The sequence below is a fragment of the Euprymna scolopes genome, chromosome 28 (genome assembly GCF_053919585.1).
Source record: "Euprymna scolopes isolate OS-2025 chromosome 28, ASM5391958v1, whole genome shotgun sequence".
Taxonomy (NCBI): domain Eukaryota; kingdom Metazoa; phylum Mollusca; class Cephalopoda; order Sepiida; family Sepiolidae; genus Euprymna; species Euprymna scolopes.
This window is the reverse complement of record NC_136509.1, coordinates 24,573,412-24,594,142: the sequence shown is the minus strand read 5'-3', so window position 1 is coordinate 24,594,142 and position 20,731 is coordinate 24,573,412. Positions and strand designations below refer to the sequence as shown.

General features: G+C 31.9%; 1 protein-coding gene across 2 annotated transcripts in view; it reads left to right on the top strand.

The window, feature by feature from the left end:
* The window catches only part of LOC145249507 (uncharacterized), a 451,591-nt gene that overhangs the window by 250,910 nt on the left and 179,950 nt on the right, over window positions 1-20,731 (top strand). For both annotated transcript variants that reach the window (XM_080111122.1, XM_080111123.1), the window contains exon 3: window positions 19,617-19,770. The gene's annotated coding sequence lies outside the window, so the exon portion shown is untranslated. The remainder of the gene's footprint in view (window positions 1-19,616; window positions 19,771-20,731) is intronic.

The window sequence follows — 20,731 nt, the reverse complement described above, 5'->3', positions numbered from 1 at the left end:
ATTGAAAACTTTGAGGCATATTAGACCGAAACCTTCACAAAAAAAAACATCTAAGTCTGAATTTTTAGCATTATTGCGTCAGACGCGGAAAGAAATTCCACAAGGTGATATTTATCAACTGATCAATGCCATATGTAGAAGGGTCCGAGCATTAAAAACAGCAACGAGAATGTCAACCAAGTATTAGTTGTTAAATTTGTGATCATTTATTTTTTATTTTGTTCTATAAATTATGTTTACTAAAATTAACGGTTTCTATGGGTGTTTATTCTTTTCTGTGATGTGTGTGTATATATATATATATATATATATATATATATATATATATATATATACACACAATTATATAAATGCAACTTTGTATGTGTGAGTTCGTTTCTTATAGACTCTGAAACGGCTGAACAGATTTTTTTTAAATTTACAGAACTTTAGTTTATAAGTCTGAGAGTGATCTTAGTTAAGTTTTGTTTCAGAATACCCCCTATAATTATCGATAATCGAAACCATTACTTTAATTTATCTGTCATCGGTAAAGCCATTTTTTCTATGTCATTTCTTAGCAACAATGATAGAACAAAAGGCTGTGTTTTTTTTTTTTTGCATGACGTGGTTTGTAAGTTCAAATTCCACACGTAAATTTCTTAATGTTTTTATATATATATATATATATATATATATATATATATATATATATATATATATATATATATATATATATATATATATATATATGTTACCAGATCAAGCTGTCTGAAGATATCAGCTTTCTGAACTAAAATGAATAAAATTGATGTTACTGGGGGTTATTTTCCCCTTCACAAAACTCAATCATGTTCTGCAAAGCAAAAAACAAAACAATTTTCCTCAACAAAACAACCAAATCAAAGCACTATGAATAAATATTGAAAATATAAAAAACTTTAAGTATAAAAACTTTTACCAAAATAACCAGGTTCAGCATTAAATACCACGAAAAGGGTTGATATTCCGTTAAAAAATAAAAAATAAAAATAAAATATCAGATCCATGTAAATCTCAAGCATAGATTTGAACGTTCAACTGCTTCGGTGAAAGCCGGAATTGTAACTTGTGTAAATATATTCATCCACATACAGTACTGTTTCGCTGTATCACAAGTCATCAGTGTGGGTAAACAAGCAACTACCTCAAGCTAGGTTTGAAACTCAACCGCTTCTAACCGTTATGCTATTCGGCTGCTGCTATGACGGGCATGTGAATTAGCAATGTTCAAGCAATGTTCAAACGCCTAAGCTCCATTTGTTTACACAAAGAGCAGTGCTTGGTACGCTCATGGAAGTTTGTTTATCACTTTCCAGTATGCTCAACCCAAGACGGGTGAAAGCCAGGATTGTAACTTGTGGAAAGGAAATAAGTGATCTTTAACCTTTTTTAACATTTGGAATCGATATCCTCCTTTTTTTTTTTCTTTTTTTTTAATTAGTCTGTCTGTGATCCATCGATACTTTTTAAAGGTCACTTATTCCTCATTAATTGATATCTCTTTTTTGCATAGTCAATCAGCAAGTTTGATATAAGGCTATCTTGCTGGATGTTGTCATCATCATCGTCATGATCATCATCAAGTGGTGTCCAGCCTGGTACAGGCATTTACAGCTATGGCTCGCCATCTATTTCTCTCCCTCGAGACATTCATGAATTCATTGTTGCTCATCATTTTTGATGTTGCCCAGGTATTCAGACTGTCAATGTTTCTCGCTGTCATCCTCTGCTTCTACCCACAATCTTTCCCGTCAAACTAATCTGCTCTATTCCGCTTTTCCTGTAAACATGGCCTATGAACTTCATGTGTCTTTTTTTACTGTTATTAGAGACCTTTCTATGTTTGCCATTTCTAATATCTCTTGGTCTGTTTTATTTTCTATCCAAGATATCTTCAAAATTCTTCTCAGTAACCAAGTTTTAGTTGCCTCTAGTCTCTTTTTTGTGCTGTTGTTGATTGTCTAGCACTCACACCTGTATAAAAGAACAGACCATACATAATGCAGTTTATTGGGTGCTTCTTTGTTATTGTAATGAAAATCGAAATATTGAATTTCAAGTGAGACTAATGGTATCCACTGAATTGTCATATCACAGTCAGGGACATATTTTAAAAATACGAAAAACGATAAGATAGAAAATTAATTATTACAGAAAATAGTTTTGCGAAGAAATTAGTAATTTTAGCTTAGAGCGCTTATATTAGCAAGGGGGGGGGGGCAATTAATTTTGGAAAACTCAGAAACTTAGGCCAATTTCAGAGAAGTTTTTGAAATGGACTTCAATACACTGAATCAGCAGGATTTTTTTTTTTTTTGCTAATAAAAAATCCGAAAGAAAAAAAAAAGGAAAACGCAAACTATGAGTTACACATTATATTCATTTTGTTATTTGTTACCTCTTTTGATTTAAAAAAATCCTTTTTTATAACGACAAACTGAGTTATTTCCCTTATGTTTGTCACAATGGCAAAACAAACATGGCCGAAATCATTTATTTAAATACTAGCAGTTAAGTCCGGCTTTGCTCGGGTCCTATGTACTGTCCATAACTTATGTGTGTGTGTGTGTATATATATATATATATATATATATATATATATATATATATATATATATATAATTTTAAAGTTGAACTCATGTCCAGCTAATCTGCATCTAAAATTTCAAGTGTTTAGACCCAAAATTTGGCAGAGAAATTCGGTAAAGTCTACAAACGTCAACTCTTTCACCTTTGACCTCTTGGCAGACAAATTTTCGTCCCAAAACTTGTTAAAAAGCTTGCTACATGTCTGAATACCCTTTATGTAAAATATCAAATGTTTAGATCCAAAATTGGCTGAATAGTTTGTTAGAAACTGCAAAGATCAAATCTTTTGAACTTTGACCCCTTGGCAGCCAAATTTTTGGCCAAAAACGGATTAAAAGGCTTTCCCTATGTCTGAATATACTTTATGTAAAATTTCAAATGTTTAGATCAAAAATTTGCTGTGTAATTTGGTAGAGATTTTGACCCCAATTTTGACCCCTTAACATTTATTGTTTTGGGCTCAAATCAAATTTAAAAGTTTGATCCATGCCAAGTAACCTACATCTAAAATTTCAAGTGTTTAGACCCAAAATTAGCGAAAGAGTTTAGTAGACTTTTCAAAGCTGAAATCATTGAACTTTGACCTCTTGACAGACAAATTTCTGACTGAAAACCCGATTAAAAAGATTTTCCCAAATCTCAATACCCCTGATGTCAAATCTCGAGTCTGTAGTCCGAAAATTGACAGGAGAAATGTACACACACACACACACAGACAATTTCACTTTTATAGATATACAGATCTTATTTGTGGCATGACAAGTAGATAGATAACATTGCTTATTGTTGAAATTAACAAAAAAAAGTAAGTAATTAACATTGTTTTTGTTTTTTTTTTAATGAAAACCTTATTTTTCCGTTGTCAGATTTTGCAACAATATGATATACCGTTAATTTAAATGGAATATAGTTTAAATTAGCATTTCAGCCCGGCGTTGCCCGGGTGTTTTGATGTGTATGTTGAGCAAAAAAAAAAAAAAAAAAAAAAAAGTGGTAGTAGAAAGGCAGGCTCGAACCCGTACCGCAAAGGAGGAAAAGAACGGGGGTAAAACACAACGTTTATGCTGTTACGACCACCGCCAAACCGGAAGCGACATTTTTAAAATTAAGGCTAGACAATCTAAAGGAGAAGATAACTTTAAAAAATATCGGCGAAAAAGTGACCCCCCCCCCTGTAGAAAAGTGCCTAGTTGAAGGGGAAGGTATTAATGTTTTTAGCCAATTTTTCGATATTTGTCGTATGAAAGATCGAACTTTAAAACGATACTGATCTTGGTAAAATCCGTCGCCTCTATTGAAAGTTTAAGGCAGACATGCAAACAGACATACATTTATATATTGGTAACTAAAAATTTTCGATCCAAACTGATGAAAAGCTTGCCCTGTCTCTGAATACCCTTTATGTAAAATTTCAAATATTTAAACCATAAATTGTCTGAGTAATTTGGAAGAGACCGCAGAGGTCAATTTTTTTTAACTTTGACCCCTATTATGACCCCTTAAAATCTATAGTTTTGGGCTCAAATCAAGTTATTAAGTTAGACCCATGTCCAAGTGACCTATATCTAAAATTTCAAGTGCATAGACCCAAAATTGTCGGAGGAGTTTGTTAGAGTTCTCAAAGGTCAAATCGTTGAACTTTGACCCCTTAATCGCCAAATTTCAGGCCAAAAACGGATTACATCGATTTTCCCAAATCTCAGTACCCTGTATATCAAATTTCGAGTCTGTAGAGTAAAAACTGACAGAGTTATTGCATAGGAAAATGTACACAGATACACAGACACTTTCACTTTTATATATATATAGATTTATTTTTATTTTGGCAACAGACTTTGTTTAAATAAGAGTCAAAATTTTTGTAATTAGCATAAAGGAAAAGACCGTTATTTCCCATATTCATCTGTATATGTGTCTATACATATATAAAGTTATTTGTTGCACTGACATTGATATTAAAAGCTCACTTTTCTATTTTAAAAGTGAATACAACTTCCTTATATACTTGGTCGTGAATATACCAGTGACTTCAAAAAAGAGTAACTAATTTGCACATTCCTTAAAAAAAAAAAAAAAACGAACATTTATTAATTCACTGTCCATTTTATTACTGTTTTTTATTTCATTTCACTATTATTATGCACAAATAGAACCGTACATATTTTGTACATGGTGCATAATTGCATAACATTTGAAGCTCCATTTAGAATAAAACCCTATTCCGGAACGGTCTCTACCAAACTACTCAATTTTTGGTCTACAAACTTGAAACTTGATACATGGAGTATTCAGACCTATTGGACAAAATCAATTTGGTTTTTAGTCAGAAAAATAGCGGCAGTGAAAATTGAAAAATTGGAACTTGGCAAGTGTAGTTTGACATAATGCGCATACTGTACGCATGCACAAATAGACATTCATACGTTTAATTGGATTAATTTGTCAAATTTTGAAATGCATCTATCATTAGCTCACATGATAGTGAATACTGCCAGAGAGCTAAATGTTTTGGTATCGATTCTAACTGATGACACCAAAGTATTTTTTTTTTTTTAACTTTTGAAATCATTACTATATATTTGGTACAATTTAATAATTAATAGAGAATTGGTTCGATAATAATAAGTACAAAATCTGTATAAATTAAAAATATCTAAGCGTATTTTACGACCAAGCAATGTCAGGCGTCCTGATAGGCTATATGTATGTATATTGTAACGATACAAGTCGGGAGGAAGAACTTAATTTAAGAATCTTATAACTATGAAATTGGCAGTATCTCCCCACATTCTTGTAATGTATTAATAAGTTTTAAATAATAATAATAATAATGTGTCAGCCGTGAGATTTTACAGCCTATATGACACGTCTTAGTTTCAGATCAGCATCGTTATAGAATAACCAAGCGAAGCACAAAAATAACCAAAAAATGACAGAACACAAGAATTAAGGGTTTTATTTATTTATTTATATAATATATATATATATATATATATATATATATATATATATATATATATATATATATATAAGTTTTGAGGACTGATTTCTTCTGTGGAAAGCAACCATTTATTAAGTCACCCAACGAGGATTTCTGGTTTTAACAGACCATTTGTCCGAAACATTAGCATCTCCAGTGTCGCTACCATGTAAATTTGTTTATATTAATATAAATATATCTCTTGCTCTTTTATTGGACACCATTAACAGCCTAGTTAAATTCATCAGTTATCACTCGAATACCTTTAACCTGGTGTGTGCGTCTGTGTATATATATATATGTTCTTTGTTTTTTGTTTTTGTGATACGTTTTTTGCATGAATTCAATAATTTACGAAAGTGCATTTTTACCTAAATGCGAGTTGGGAATAAGTTTCCCTTTAACCAATTTGAAACCCCCATATGGGGAGCGGTGTATATATATATATATATATATATATATATATATATATATATATATATATATATATATATATATTCAGCCACTCTGATGAGTCGTAGACGACGAAACACGTGTCAGTGGATAATTATATTTTTAAAACTATATATGTATGTATATGTGTGTGTGTGTGTGTGTGTGTGTGCTTAATTATACAATAGGATTCAATATCCCTATTTATGCTTGGCACTGTAAGACATTCCTTGTATCTGTTCAGGAAGCCATCATGAATTTCTCTAGATGGCTTTTCACCCCATGTGTTCTGACTTTGCTCTAGAATTGATTCTCCTGATTTGTGTCATTTCCACTCACTTTGCTTTTGAAAGGGTGATTGGCATAAGTAGAGAAAGATATACACTACGCGACAGACAACAGAGTGGATAGAGCTGCTGTCTGTCTCACATCTGTTCTAGTTTTAAAGCATCGGCATTCGAAAGGGGGTGGGGTATATCTGGTAAATATAAAGAGGGAAAGAATTTGTCTGGCCCCTTCTACAATATAACCCGCCATGAGCTCCCAGCACTATATATATATATAAATGTAATTCTTGGTTTGTTACAATGAATAAAAACATATTTCTACGTTACCAATTTATTTGAAATTTTCAGACAACCCATCTTTAGAGTCAAGGGATGTTTTTATGTTATTAAAAGAAATTTACCTCGCGAATTATTAAAATATTAAATAAAATAATATATTTTTTTAACCGTTAGTGCGAACCTGCTTTGTTGATAAAACTGAACTTCCGGTTCGATTCATTTCACAGCCACGAATTGACGAAAAAGAAGTAGATTTCATTTTCTGTTTACTCGATAAGTAAAAAAAAAAACAAAAAAACATAATTCATTTGTTTATCTTCCAAATTTTTTAATTTACACATTTTTTCTTTATTATATAAGGCCAAAAAAAAAGTTTGTCGCTTGCTTTTTGAGTTTTGTTTTTGTTTTTCGATATAAGATTGGTTGGTAAAAGTACAGTTTGGTGCTAATGCAAAGAGTGGTCTGCGCTATTTTTTAAATCGTATTTCCAGGTTTAATTAAAGTTTCATTATATGTTTTTTTTATTCAATTGTAAGGTTAAAATACACCCTCCCCATGTTAAGAATGGCTTTTAAAATATTAACGTTATTATTACAACACGGATCACTCTCTGCATGAGTACTGTACTTTCACCTAACAATTTAATAAAGAAAACATGGTACTTATGCAGAGAAAGTACCATAATAATATAATAATAGAATAATAACGTTATTTAGAAAGCCATTCTTAACATGGGAGGACGTTTTGTTACTATTCTATACTTTCACCTAAAAATTTAATAAACAAAAGATGGTACTTATGCAGAGAAGGTACCGTGCTGAAATAACGCTATTAAGAAAGCCATTCTTAACATGGGAAAGGGAGAGTGTTCTGTAACTATTTTATATTTTCACCTAACAATTTAATAAACAAAAGATAGTACTTATGCAGAGAAGGTACCGTGCTGAAATAATACTGTTATTTAGAAAGCTATTCTTAACATGGGGAGGGAGTTTTGCATCTATTCTATACTTTCACCTAACAATTTAATAAACAAAAATAGATAGTACGTATGCATAGAAAATACCGTGCTGAAATAATGTTATTTAGAAAGAGATTCTTAACATGGGGATGGTATTTTGTAACTATTCTGTCCTTTCACCTAACAATTTAAAAACAAAACATGGTACTTATGCAGAGAAGCTACCCCGCTGAAATAATGACGTTATTATTTAGAAAGCCATTCTTAACATGGGGATAGGGGTGTTTTGTAACTATTCTGGACTTTCACCTAACAATTTAATAAACAAAAGTTAAACTTAAGCAGACAAGGAACAGTACTGAATCATTAACATTATTTAGAAAGCCATTCTTAACATGGGGAGGGAGGATGTTTTCTAACTATTCTGTACTTTCGGTGCTGATGCAGAGAGTGATCTGCGCTATTTTTTAAATCGCATTTCCATGTTTAATTAAAGTTTTATGATATGTTTTTTATTCAATTGTAAGGTTAAAGTACAGAATAGGTACAAAACCCCCTCCCCATGTTAAGAATGGCTTTTTAAATAAGAACGCTATTATTTCAGCAAGGATCACTCTCTGCATGAATACCGATTAACGTTTTGTTCTTTGCTTTTTTTACCGTATTTTTTTGGGTTTTTTTCAAGAAAACCTTTTTTTAACAAAGATTGAAAGTGCACGTTTTTTCTTTTCTTTTTTTTATTTTTTACAGAAGTTGTTTTTATATAAGAAAATATGAATGCTTATAAAGAAATTGGGTACTCGTGCTCTTATTGATCCGTGCTGAAATAATAACGTTATTATTTAAAAAGCCATTCTTAACATTGGGAGAAGAGGGTGTTTTGTACCTATTCTGTACTTTAACCTTACAATTGAATGAAAAAAATGGTAAATTTTTAGATTAGGTCCACCTCCACAATTTTCTTTTAAATGACGACTTTTGTAGGTTTTCGACTATGCTGAATACGGAAATCGCATTGAAATTTTGCAGAAATAAGTAGTTATCGAGATATTAAAAATTTGTATAATGCATTGTAATCTCTGGCAGCCGTCTTTTTTACATGCTTGCGCGCATCATAAACAAATCTATGTGCGTAACAAAGATGGCTGCTAAAGAATATAATGCATAAAACAACTATCAATATCTCGATAACTACTTATTTCTGCAAAATTTCAATGCGATTTCTGTATTCAGCATAGTCGGAAACCTTTAAAAGTCGTCATTTAAAAGAAAATTCTGGAGGTGGACCTAATCTAAAAAAAATACCAAAAAAACATAAAACTTTAATCAAGCTTGGAAATACGATTTAAAAAAATAGCGCGGATCAGTAAGTGCATTAGCACCCATTAATCGACTCACGTGACCTTATTAACAAATATTATCAAAGGCAAGATATGTTACTTTATTACCAAAATGGATAATTGTTTTTGTTTTTTTAATGCAAAATTTTTATTCGGCTCAAAAAACACAGCGTTTACTGTTATATTTGAAAATTACAAATGGCGGCAGACTGTGTTAACACATTAGGTTTGGGAAAATGAGTTAAAACTAAAAAAAACTATACAAAATACTGTTAAAAACCACTGAATACATGTCTGCCTATGTCACAGTAACATGTATTGAGTGAGTTCCTGACAGTATTTTGTATAGTTTTTTTAGTTTTAACTCATTTTCCCACAGTTAATGTGTTCAACAGTCTGCCGCCATTTGTATTTTTCAAATATACAGATAAACACTACATTTTTTCAAACCGATTAAACATTTCACACTAAATAAAAACACTAAAATCTTATCCAGTTAGGTAGAAAAGTAACTTATCTTGCCTTTGATAACATTTATTTGTTATATTTATTTTTCAACAACTTTTTCGTTTCTGTGTTTAGTAATACAAACCCGTTTTATTTACTATAACGTTTAGTCAGCTCGAAGAGCAGTGTTTATCAGTGTATTTGAAAAATACAAACGGTGATGGACACTGTTGATGATGTTAAGTTTGAGAAAATGATTTAAAACTAAAAAACTATACAAAATACTATCAGAAACCCACCAATTATGTCAGCCTATGTCACAATAACATATAATCAGTAGGTGTCTGACATTGTTTTGTATAGTTTTTAACTGATTTTCCCAAACAAACTTTCAAATACATAGATAAACACTGCATTTTCAGCCGATTAAACATTTTACATTAAATAAAAACACTAAAAAATTATCCAGTTAGATAGAAACGTAATTTACCTTACCTTTGCTTTCATTTATTCGTTTTTGAACAACTTTTTCGAATCTGTGTATAGTAACATCCCCCTTACCGAAATATTAATTAAAAACTCACATTTTTGAATACAATAAAAAAGAAAACTATTTAGCGTTTCAATGGTTTAGCAACTTTCGGCTTAATCCACTGAATGTTGGTCGAGCCCAAGCCATGATTGATGGTAACTCCCGAGGATCCGAATCCAATTCTGCAAGAGTACCATATTTTGTTTATTTTCGCCTTTTTTTTTTTTACTTTTTGGAGTGGATTGCTGTACTAAGAATATAAGAAACATGTATTTCCTCTTTTTATTAGAATTTTCCATTACACGAAATTAAGTCACAGCAACGCGTGGCAGGGTACAGCTAGTATATATATATATTCCTGCTTTCCAGCTGTCTATAATATGGTTGTCTTCAAGTCCAACGTGAGCAAGTTTCTGATGAGCCGTTCCACTTAAGTTAGCAAATTTACTGAACTTCCATTACTATCGATTACTATATTGTCCTTTTGACTACTCTACACTCTTTAACCCTTATCCTTAAGTGGCCTATCGGCCTTGATAAGTGGTGACGCCTATGTAAAATATATATATATATATATATATATATATATATATATACTAGCAAAAGTACCCATCGTTGACTGGGTTCAAAAAACAGCCTACAGAAAATGGACTCTGATTTATGAAAGTACTAGCGAGGGGTACCCGGCGTTGCCCGGGTGTTTGGAGGTGTGTGTGGAAACTTCGGGGGTGGGGGGTTAAAAAAAAAAAGTAAGTATGCGGATCGAACCCGAACCGTTGAGGCAAAGTTGTAAATTAAAGTGCAAAAAAAAAAAAAACCGTGCGACGTTAACCATTGAAAATGGACTCTGATTTATGAAAGTATGATAGGTTATGGAAAGGAAGGGTTGTAAAGAGATAGCTTCGAATTTGGGGGTATCAAAACCAAAGCAAAATATGATGAAAATAAAAATAAAATAGATAAAACCCATAATTTATTATACCATACCTGTTCACACTGAAACACTTATCACAATATTCTGTGGATCTATATTAAAAAACCTTGTTAAACTTTGTGACATATTTCTATTCTATGGAGGTCAGGTGCGAACAAACACCCCATAATTTTATTATACCATATTTCTTCAAACTGAAACATAATTATTAAAGTATACTTACGCAGATAGACATGAAAAGTCTTTAATAAAGTTTGTGCCTATTTCCATTCTATGGAGGCCAGGCGCGAACACAGACCCCACAATTTTATCATACCATCCCTATTTAAGTTAAAACATACTTATCAAAGTATTCTTATGTACATCTATATCAAAAACACTTGTAAACGTTTTTTTTAATTTTTAAATTTTATATTTCCATACTTTGTGGACCAGGCGCATACGCAGACCCCACAATTTTAATGAACCACTGTTCTGCCAAATCAAACATACCCATTCCTGTGTCTCGATACATCTTCTATCATTATATGTAATCAGTTTTCTATAATAGTCAACCATATAGGAACCTATTTGTGACCAGACACACACACATATACACACACAGACATTCAGCTTTATATTATAGATATATAGTACTGTTTCGCTGTACTACAGCTCATTAATTTTAAGCCAGGTTTGAAACTCGACCGCCTAGACAACAGTCGGCGCTTCTAACCATTATTCGTCTGCTGCTATGACGGACATGTGAATTAACAATGTTGAAGTATTGTCCAAATGCCTAAATAGGAGCGTGTGCGAAAGAAGCCTTTGCGAGACATACACGAAATGGTCACACACATTTTGCCTTTTATATATATAGATATAGAAGAAGATATTTTGATACAAAACTTACCTAAGAACACTCTTAAACACCCAGTACATTTGTATGAAATTTAAAAAAAAATTGTCCCAGCAGTTTTGGAGTCCATAGGGAACGAACTCCTATACACACACACACACACACGGTGCCGTTTATATATATTTAAAGATGATTATCAAATGTTGTTATTAAAACGAATATTAAAGGAAGATAAGAGATAAGTGCTTTAAAAATTATGTTTTTAAATTTATTTGAATGATCAGGCTGACCCTATTCATTAACACTACGATGAATCCCCTTTTTAATGATTCCATTCTGTACTTTTGAATCAGTAAATCGTTATTATAAAATATGAAGAGGGTTATTTTAAACTATAGGGGCAGAAGCTCTCTTCCTACCACCTAAAAAGAAAAACTTTATTTGCTTGAAAACGATAAATTAAGAAAAAAATATTATTTTGGTGGGGGCTAAGTTTTTATTTAAAACTAGAGGTCAAAGAACTTATTACCCTGTCCCCCCCCCTCACAAAAGCATTAGAAAAATTAATTTTATTTGTTTGAAAACGATAAATGCTTATTTTTAAAATATGGTATTATAATGAATTGGGGAGTGGGAAGCTTAATCCCTATTTAAAACTGAAAAGAAAAGAGCTTGGCCCCACCTCTTCTAAACCATCCTAATTTTTTTTTTTACAAAATTGTGCTTGCTTTTTGCAATTATTTTCTTATTTATTCACTTGGACAATTTTTTTCCAATACCATTTTTATCATGCATGTTTTTTTTTTATTGTTTTTTTTTATTTATTATTTTTTTTTTTTTTTTAGATTATGCGGAATTTACTTGACATTCGACTTTGAAATTAAACCAAATTATGTGCAAAAAAAAAAAAAGTAGTTCGATTTGTTCAATCAATATTCAATAAAATGTAATTCAAAGATTATATTTAGAAACTTTCACCGAATGGTGGCATCAGCTAGTTTATATTTGTATATTTATGTTTTCTGTTGTTTGCAACTACATAAAACATGCACTGACATGGCATTTATGATCAAAGAAAAGCTTGAATCTTCAAAATAAAATGGTTTGTTGGCATTAAATCAGTCATATTTCTGGAAGAAAATGGTGAAAGTCATAAATTTCAACATGTGGGGAGTCGATCATTTGAGCAAATACATTAAGGCCAACGTTTTTAAATTTTTTTTATTCAATAACTTCCAAAAAGACATTTCTTTTTAATATTTTCATTTTGTGGCATCAGTTGAACATTTCTGAATTTTTGAGATGTGGATTGGTTATTCATATTATTTGGATTCATCGGACTACTGTTCTCATCTTGAGTGTTATTTTCACAACTTTCGGTTGATGTAACCTCCAAACTTCTTCAGGTGTATCTTGTCGAACGCGGCAATTTGGATGAAATTTCGAGCAGAACCCTTTATTTACTTCATGGGGGTAGCATGCTCTTGTTCCATCAGCCTTGCCTGGATAGAGGTCCTAAGTAATTCACAATTGTATCTTTCAGTCGCCCACCCTGGGAATTGAACTTTTAGCCTTCAGCAGAATATCACTAGTGCAGTCGTTGGAGTACTTGGAAAAATAAAAAAAATGTGATATTTGCCTGAAGGAATTACTTGGGACCTCTATCCAGTCATGGCTAATGGAACAAGAGCATGCTAACCCCATGAAATAAATAAAGGGTTCCGTTCGAAATTCCATCCAAATTCACGAGTTCAACAAAATGCACCTGAAGAAGGTCGGAGGTTGCATCAACCGAAACGTTGTGAAAATCACACTCAAGATGAGAACAGTAGTCCGAGATTACCAGATTTAGCATTAAATAATATAAAAAAGTGTTGATATACCATGAAAGTAAACAAACTTCATTAATAACATTTTTTGAAAATATAAAAAGCTTAAAGCATAGAAACCTTTTCAAAATTACTGAATTTTGCATTAAATGACCCAAAAATGTATGCTATGCAATTAATAAATCATAAGTCAGAGTGGCTGCCATTAAGAATTTAGAAAATTAACAAATGTTTTGAAAAATAATTTCTTGAAATGTTTGGAAAAATAATTTATTGAAATGTTTGGAAAAATAATTTATTAAAATATTTTGACAAATAATTTTTTAAAATGTTTTGAAATGTTTTGAAAAAAAAAATTTTTTTAAATGTTTTGGAAAACACATTTATTGGTCCCCCGATTTATTGGAGAGGGACCTCGGTTTTCAGTGGTGTCTGTCCATGCGTCCGTTAGTCCGGAAAATTGCCAGATAACCGTTCATTAGTTTTTCCTGGAATTTTGCCACAAATTGTATCTCATTAAATAGATGTGCACATTAACCTGGGATTCCAAAGAGGTTAAAAATGCCCCAAAATGGCTAAAAATGACACTTTTTGCCTCATAGTGTTTGATCTGTTCATTAAATTTTCCTGAAACTTGTCCAAAATGTGGAGGCCATTGTTCTTATAAATTCAGCATGGGTGACCCTGGCAAAATTCTGTTTCACACCCCTCTGGGACTTTTAGGGCTAAAAAAAAATGCCTTTTTGGAGCTGTTTTTTCATATTACTCAAAAACTTTATATGTATGTCTACATAGTGGTTTTCCACAGTGCTGAATTCAAATATACATGTTTCAAGGCGTGAAACTGCACTGTTTGTCCATTTTCACTGAGATTCGGCATTCCCAGGAGCTCAATAGGGTCACAAATGCCCGAAAATTGCAAAAAATGACACTTTTTACCCCATAACTTTAGCCCCATCCATTAGATTTTTCTGAAAGTTGCCAAAAATGTGAAGGCAACGTTGACCCTTCACACTTCTCACATTCATCATTTCTTCACTATTATCTCAAGTGGCATCATCTTGCATGCAGCAGTAGAGAGGGACCATACATTGAAATGAAACAACAAATATATTCTATTAAAAAAATTTTCTTCAAAATCTTTGGATTCGGCATTAACTAACCTGAAAAGGGTTGATATGCCGTAAAACAAAAACAACCACTCCTTGCCTCTCTGTCTGCGTGACGTAAGTGTGTCGATTGACAGTTGAGAACCTGGGCAACAACTATCAAGGAAAACTTGACTGAACTCTTGGGTGCACAGGTGGTCAGCCTTTGATGATTGCATGGCAATTGGTTAGTTATCTCATGCAATCTTGCTCGGGACCACTGTACTTGCGTCACCATGATTCAAAATGTAGTTCAGGCTGGGGAAGAAAGCGGATCAACCTGATCAGGGTGCACTCTATTGAAACAACAACAACATTGATAAAGATAGACAACCATCAACAATACTACACATTAAAATTTCTGACACAACTATCTACATTTTTTATTCTTTCCACCCCATACACATCAAAGAGTTTGTCAGTGTGTTACAAAGTAACATATAATACACATAGATTAGCAATGATAATCCTTTATTTGAATTTTTGGGATAAGAATTGCTTATTTGTTTGAATTCTTCAGACTACTGTTGTTATCTTGAGTATAGATTTCACAAAAATATATTGACAAATTTCTTAGGAGCTCTATCCAGTCATGGCTAACAGAATGATAGCATGCTACCCATTGAAGTATATACGGCATAATTACATTGACACACTGGTTCCCGTCAGATCACCAAAGTTAAGCAACGTCATTACTATAATGGGTGACCAATTTGGCAATTCCAGGCGCTGTATGTAGAAGTATGTCAACACCTCCCTGCAAGAATTGCAAAAACGTAACGTCATCTTCCCTAACGGAGATATACATGTAACTGAGGACTGCTTGTGAATTTCATACTCCCATGAAACTTAATCCTTCGGAGGAAGCTGATTAAACCCGAATAGAGTTAGTGCTGTTTCACACACTCACTCACCCAGTGAAGTAAATAAAATGAAGGGTTTCGTTCGAAATTGCATCCAGATTCCCGAGTTCAACAGAAACATTCCTTAATTTGATCATATACACCTGAAAAAAGATGGGAGTTTACATCAATCGAAACATTGTAAAAATTAGCTTCTTTCTTAAAACTGCACACCTGTGGAACTCTCTTCCGTTTACCTGCTTTCCAGCTGACTGCAATGTGGCCGTTTTCAAGTTCAATGTAAACAAGTTCTTGATGAGCCATTCCGTTTAAGTAATCCAATTTACCAAATTTACACTTCTAATGATTACTATGATATTGTCCTTTTTACCACTGTACACTCTTTAACCCTTATCCTCGAGTAGCCTCTGGGCCTTGATAAGTGGTGATTCCTTTGTTAAAAAAAAAAAAATGAGAAAAATTCGATGAATCAAAATAATATGAATCATAAAATTTACATAAACTCTACTATCATGGTAGGAAACTATATTTACACATGATTGGTGACATTTATTGGATGTGTTTCTATCGGTATTTTGTGTAATTTTTTATTTTTGACTGATTATCGAGACTCGACTATGAAACCATTTTGTTTTTCATTCTAACTCGACACATTTTACACTACCTTTATTTTAAATTAAAAATAATAAAAGTGAAACCAAAGAAAACCATATAAAATGGGGAAACCATGTTTTTTTTTGTTGTCTCTTTAACAAATGTCATCAGTTGTCAAGGCTAAAAACCACTTGAGGATAAACATTTTGTGCTTTTTTTTTTTTTTTTGAGAGGTTGCTAGAAAGATACAATACTGTTTCAGCTTTCAATGAGAAAATAAAAAAATTATTGTATTTAAATACATAAGAAACCTTAATGTAAAATAATGTTAAAACTGTAGTGCTGCTTCTGGTTATAGGTAGTTTGGTGATAGTAATCTCTTTGAAAAATGCCAAGAACAGTGCTAACAATTAATATTCATGTCGTTAAATTGGTAAGTGAAAAAGATGGATGAAAATATGAATGGGTCACCAGTTAGCAAGTGCTAACTTAACAAGATTTTGGAAATGAAATAAGAAAATATGAATTAATGAACAAAATATATTTATATCAACAATTTTACATAGATGTGAAGTGTACTTTGAAAGACCAAAGTTTGTTGACGTTTTCTATTTCTATTTTTTAATAAGGAATAGGCAAGAGCTGCAGAAAGTTTTTTCAAATTTCTATTGTTTGTGTGTGGCTAGAATTCACTGGAGAAATAACAGAAGGTTTAAAGGAATTTTCAGCTTGTGGTATTCCAGTTGTAGCAGATGCTTGAATTCAATTGAGCAAGCCACTGTTTGAAAGAAGTTTCGGTGGCCTGTTATTTTGACATAGACTTGTTACTTGCTTTTGAAGTGATGAAGAAAGTGAATGCAATGAATCAATGAAGGAAGAAAAGGGGTAGCAATTCAAGCCATTTTTTTTTTAGCATAGTTGAATCTTAATGTAAAAGTCTAATGCCATGAAAGAAGTAAAAAGGAAGGATGATGAAAGATTAAGCTGAATGAACAAAGAAAGGAAAGGAGTAACTTTCCTGTACTCTCCGTGTCCTCAGCACATCAATTTCTAATATACCCCCCCCAAAAAAAAACAATGGTATAAATTGGGAAATGCATTTTTTTTTTATTTAATTAATTGAAATTCTTTTTAGATGAATAATTTGTATTATTTATCCATTTATTTATTGCAGACTACTATCCTCATCTTCTAGTTGGCCAGAGGCTTAGTTGGCCAAAAACGTGGTGAGACGACAACTATGGAAGGCAGTAATAGGAGATTTGTGTTCCTATCTCGTTGCGGTTAACCACCTGAGGAATAGTTGGCAGTCGTGAAACAACTAGAAGATGAGAATAATAGTCCATGATAAAGAAATGGATAAATAATACATTGTTTTTTGTTTATTGTACTAATAAGCCGTCACTTATCAAGGTTAAAAGCCACTTGAAGATAAGAGTCAATAAAATAGATTGTCAGGTTAATGATGAATAATATTATGAGATTATTGAAAATTGTATTTGGATTACTTGGACTACTGTTCTCATCTTGAATGGTATTCTAACAATGTTTGGTTGATTTAACCTCCGATCTTCTGGAGTATCTTGTCAAACTCTGAAATCTGTATGGGAGGGATTTCGAATGGATACCTTTTACATAATCCTCAGGGGTAGCTCGCTCTCATTCTGTCAGTATGACTAGTTAGAAGCCTTAAGTAATTCATAAATATATTATTGTTCGTACTGAGGATTAAATCCTAAACTACTGATGACACTTAGCACTTATATCCGTGACACATCAATTCCTTGCAGACAATTCTAGTATGAACTTTAGTAGCATTCGACCTATTCTTGTTTTAGACATGTAGTTTTACTACTTAGTACTGTGTATTATCAAAATATTGATCTCTCGTTGTGAGAATAACATCCAAGATGAGAATGGTAGTTCAGATGATCCAAATACGTAGCATACTAGCAGCGGTATTTTTACGGTTTTAAGAGAAATCATAAGTACATAGTGTTATGGTTTATTGTTCTAGTCCGTAATTTAGGCCAGGCACAAAGCATCTCAAGGGAGTCTCTGATATTGTAACTGCGTCTGTCTGATTTTTTAAAAGTAGTTGAATAGAGTATTAAAATGTGTTCATCTTAGCATAAGGATAGAATGAAAGTTAAAGGTAAGATTCAAAGTGATATAAGAAATTAGATAACGATGAGATGTACGATCACTGGATGTTGAGCTGATCGGGAAAATTTTTTTTTATCTATTCAGAAAATTTGTCTTAGTAGTGATATAAGATTTAAGTTTCTTCCCAGAACTGCTAGATTTTGGAACTCCCTTCCGGGATTCTGCTTTCCAAACTGTACTGACATGCAGAAGTTCAAGTGTAATGTGAACAGACATCTTGTTACTCATAATACCCATGCAACTTATGTCCTCGATAGTACCCCCCCCCTTCCACTTCAAAGTGGCAGCAATCCTTGTTTAGGGTGAAAATTGAATTTAAAAAAAAAAAAAAATGAATTATCCATCCTCATCTCAAATTCTGGAACAGGATTAAAAGTTATGAATGGAATGAGAAAAGTTTGATTTCTTATGAGAAACTTTTATGACATTTGTTGACATGTCTAACAAACACTTGAAGATGGTTGGTCACATCGGCTGAAACTTTGTCAACATATCAAATATCCAGTGAAAACCAATTGAAATAAAAAAAATTTAAAAAAATTGTGTGAATCAGAAAATTGGCGACTTTAAGTCTGCAGCAAAAAACGATGTAAAAAAAAAATGCATTTATTTAAAAATGTTCTGTCATATTATATTTAAATTATATGTAATAATAATTTTACTCATACAAAAAAGTATTAATGCAAAAATATATTTTTATTATAGTTTTCTAAAAAATATTAAACAAATCACTAAATTTCATAAAGTAATATATTTTTTATAATGCAAAAAGCATTTTATTCTATTTTTAAAAAGATTTATTCTATTTTTAAAAATATTTTATTCTATTTAAAAAAAAATATTCTATTTTAATAAAACATTTTATTCGATTTTTTAAAACATTTTATTTGATTTAAAATAAACATTTTATTTGATTTAAAAAAAACATTTTATTGAATTTAAAAAAAACAAAACATTTTATTTGATTTTTCTAAAATAATTTAACAAATCAATAGATATTTCATAAAGTAATATACTTTTTATAATACTAAAAACAAATTCAAAATAGTGAAACAATAACATTTTATTATTTTATGCAAAAAAAAAAAAAGTAACTAAATATTATCTTTGTAAAGTATTATCTTTAAAAAAGATATTTTTAAAAATAAATACAAAACATGTATTTTCTTTTAAGCCAATTTGATTACTTATTTTTAAGTAATTTTTTTTATATAAATGCAAATTATTTATCTGACAACGTTTGTTGCGGACTTTGAGTCACTGTTCTGATTCACCAAATCATTTTTTTATTTATTGGTAATTAAAAAAAAAAAAAAATGTTAATTTGTTATCTTTTGTCCTGCTTCTTTATTTATTTATTTTTTTGTTCTTTCCAGATTTGGAATTCATCCAAGCCAAACGGATTAGGATAATCCCTGGATACTTAAGATCCATTTAAACATTGTCTGGATAGTCTACTCATCTTCATTATTCACTCATGGGAAAAGAAAATGGAATAAAAAGTTTAAGTCTGACACTGGAAGCAAAGAAGTAAGTTATATTGAATTGAAGGAGAAAAATACGATTAACCACAAGGTTAAAAAGATTTTCGTTTCTTTTTCCCGCTTTTTCAAGTTTATGTCATCACTGGTTTTTCTTTTTGTGTCTTTGAAATATGTTGTCATGCAACGGTTTCACTTTTTTACATAGTTATTTCCATTATTGTCGTATTCTGCAAAATTTTTCAAGCTGCACCAGTCAGGGGCAGTAGGAAGCAGACAAGACAGTGTTGCATCATATAGTCGTCCCCTCCACATTTGGGGATGTTTGGGTCAGTTTTATAGCTCCATCTTGTTATCGCAACTGTTGAGCACCCCACTTCTGTGCTCGGGTGGTGTGTTTTTCAATGGAACCAAGAAGGAAGGCCTCAGAAGGGGAGATTCTCATGTCAGTAGGAGGTGAGGGGGAGAGGGGCATTCTCTAACCGCCTGGTTAATGAAATAGAATGTAGAATAATTGTCAGCTGAAAGATGAGGAATATTATGGAAGTACAAACATTGGTCAACATTATGAACTGTGAATTGTCTGCAAGGACTCATGACAATGAATAACACTCAAGATGAGAATAGTAGTCCGAAGAATCCAAATCATACAAATAATCAATCCTCATCTCAAAAATTCAGAAACACAGGGATTTATGGTATAAGGGATTTGTACAAAAACAAAGAGAAAGAAACCTTTGCTCAATCATCATTATCATCATTATATGAATCCAAAGATTCTATTGTTGGCATTGATTTCCACAATATTTTTTCTAGTCAGAATTCTTTCTAGAAAGACATTGAGTACTCACAAGAAGGACTGCATGAAGGTTGCCAACATCCTAAGTGAAAGTGATTTTTGTGCAACGAACTGAATTCGAACTTGGAACAACCAGGTCGTCAGTCTATGTCGTTAACCATTAGGCAACGGTCACCTCCATTTTACTCGGTGGTAGATGATTGGTAGCAAC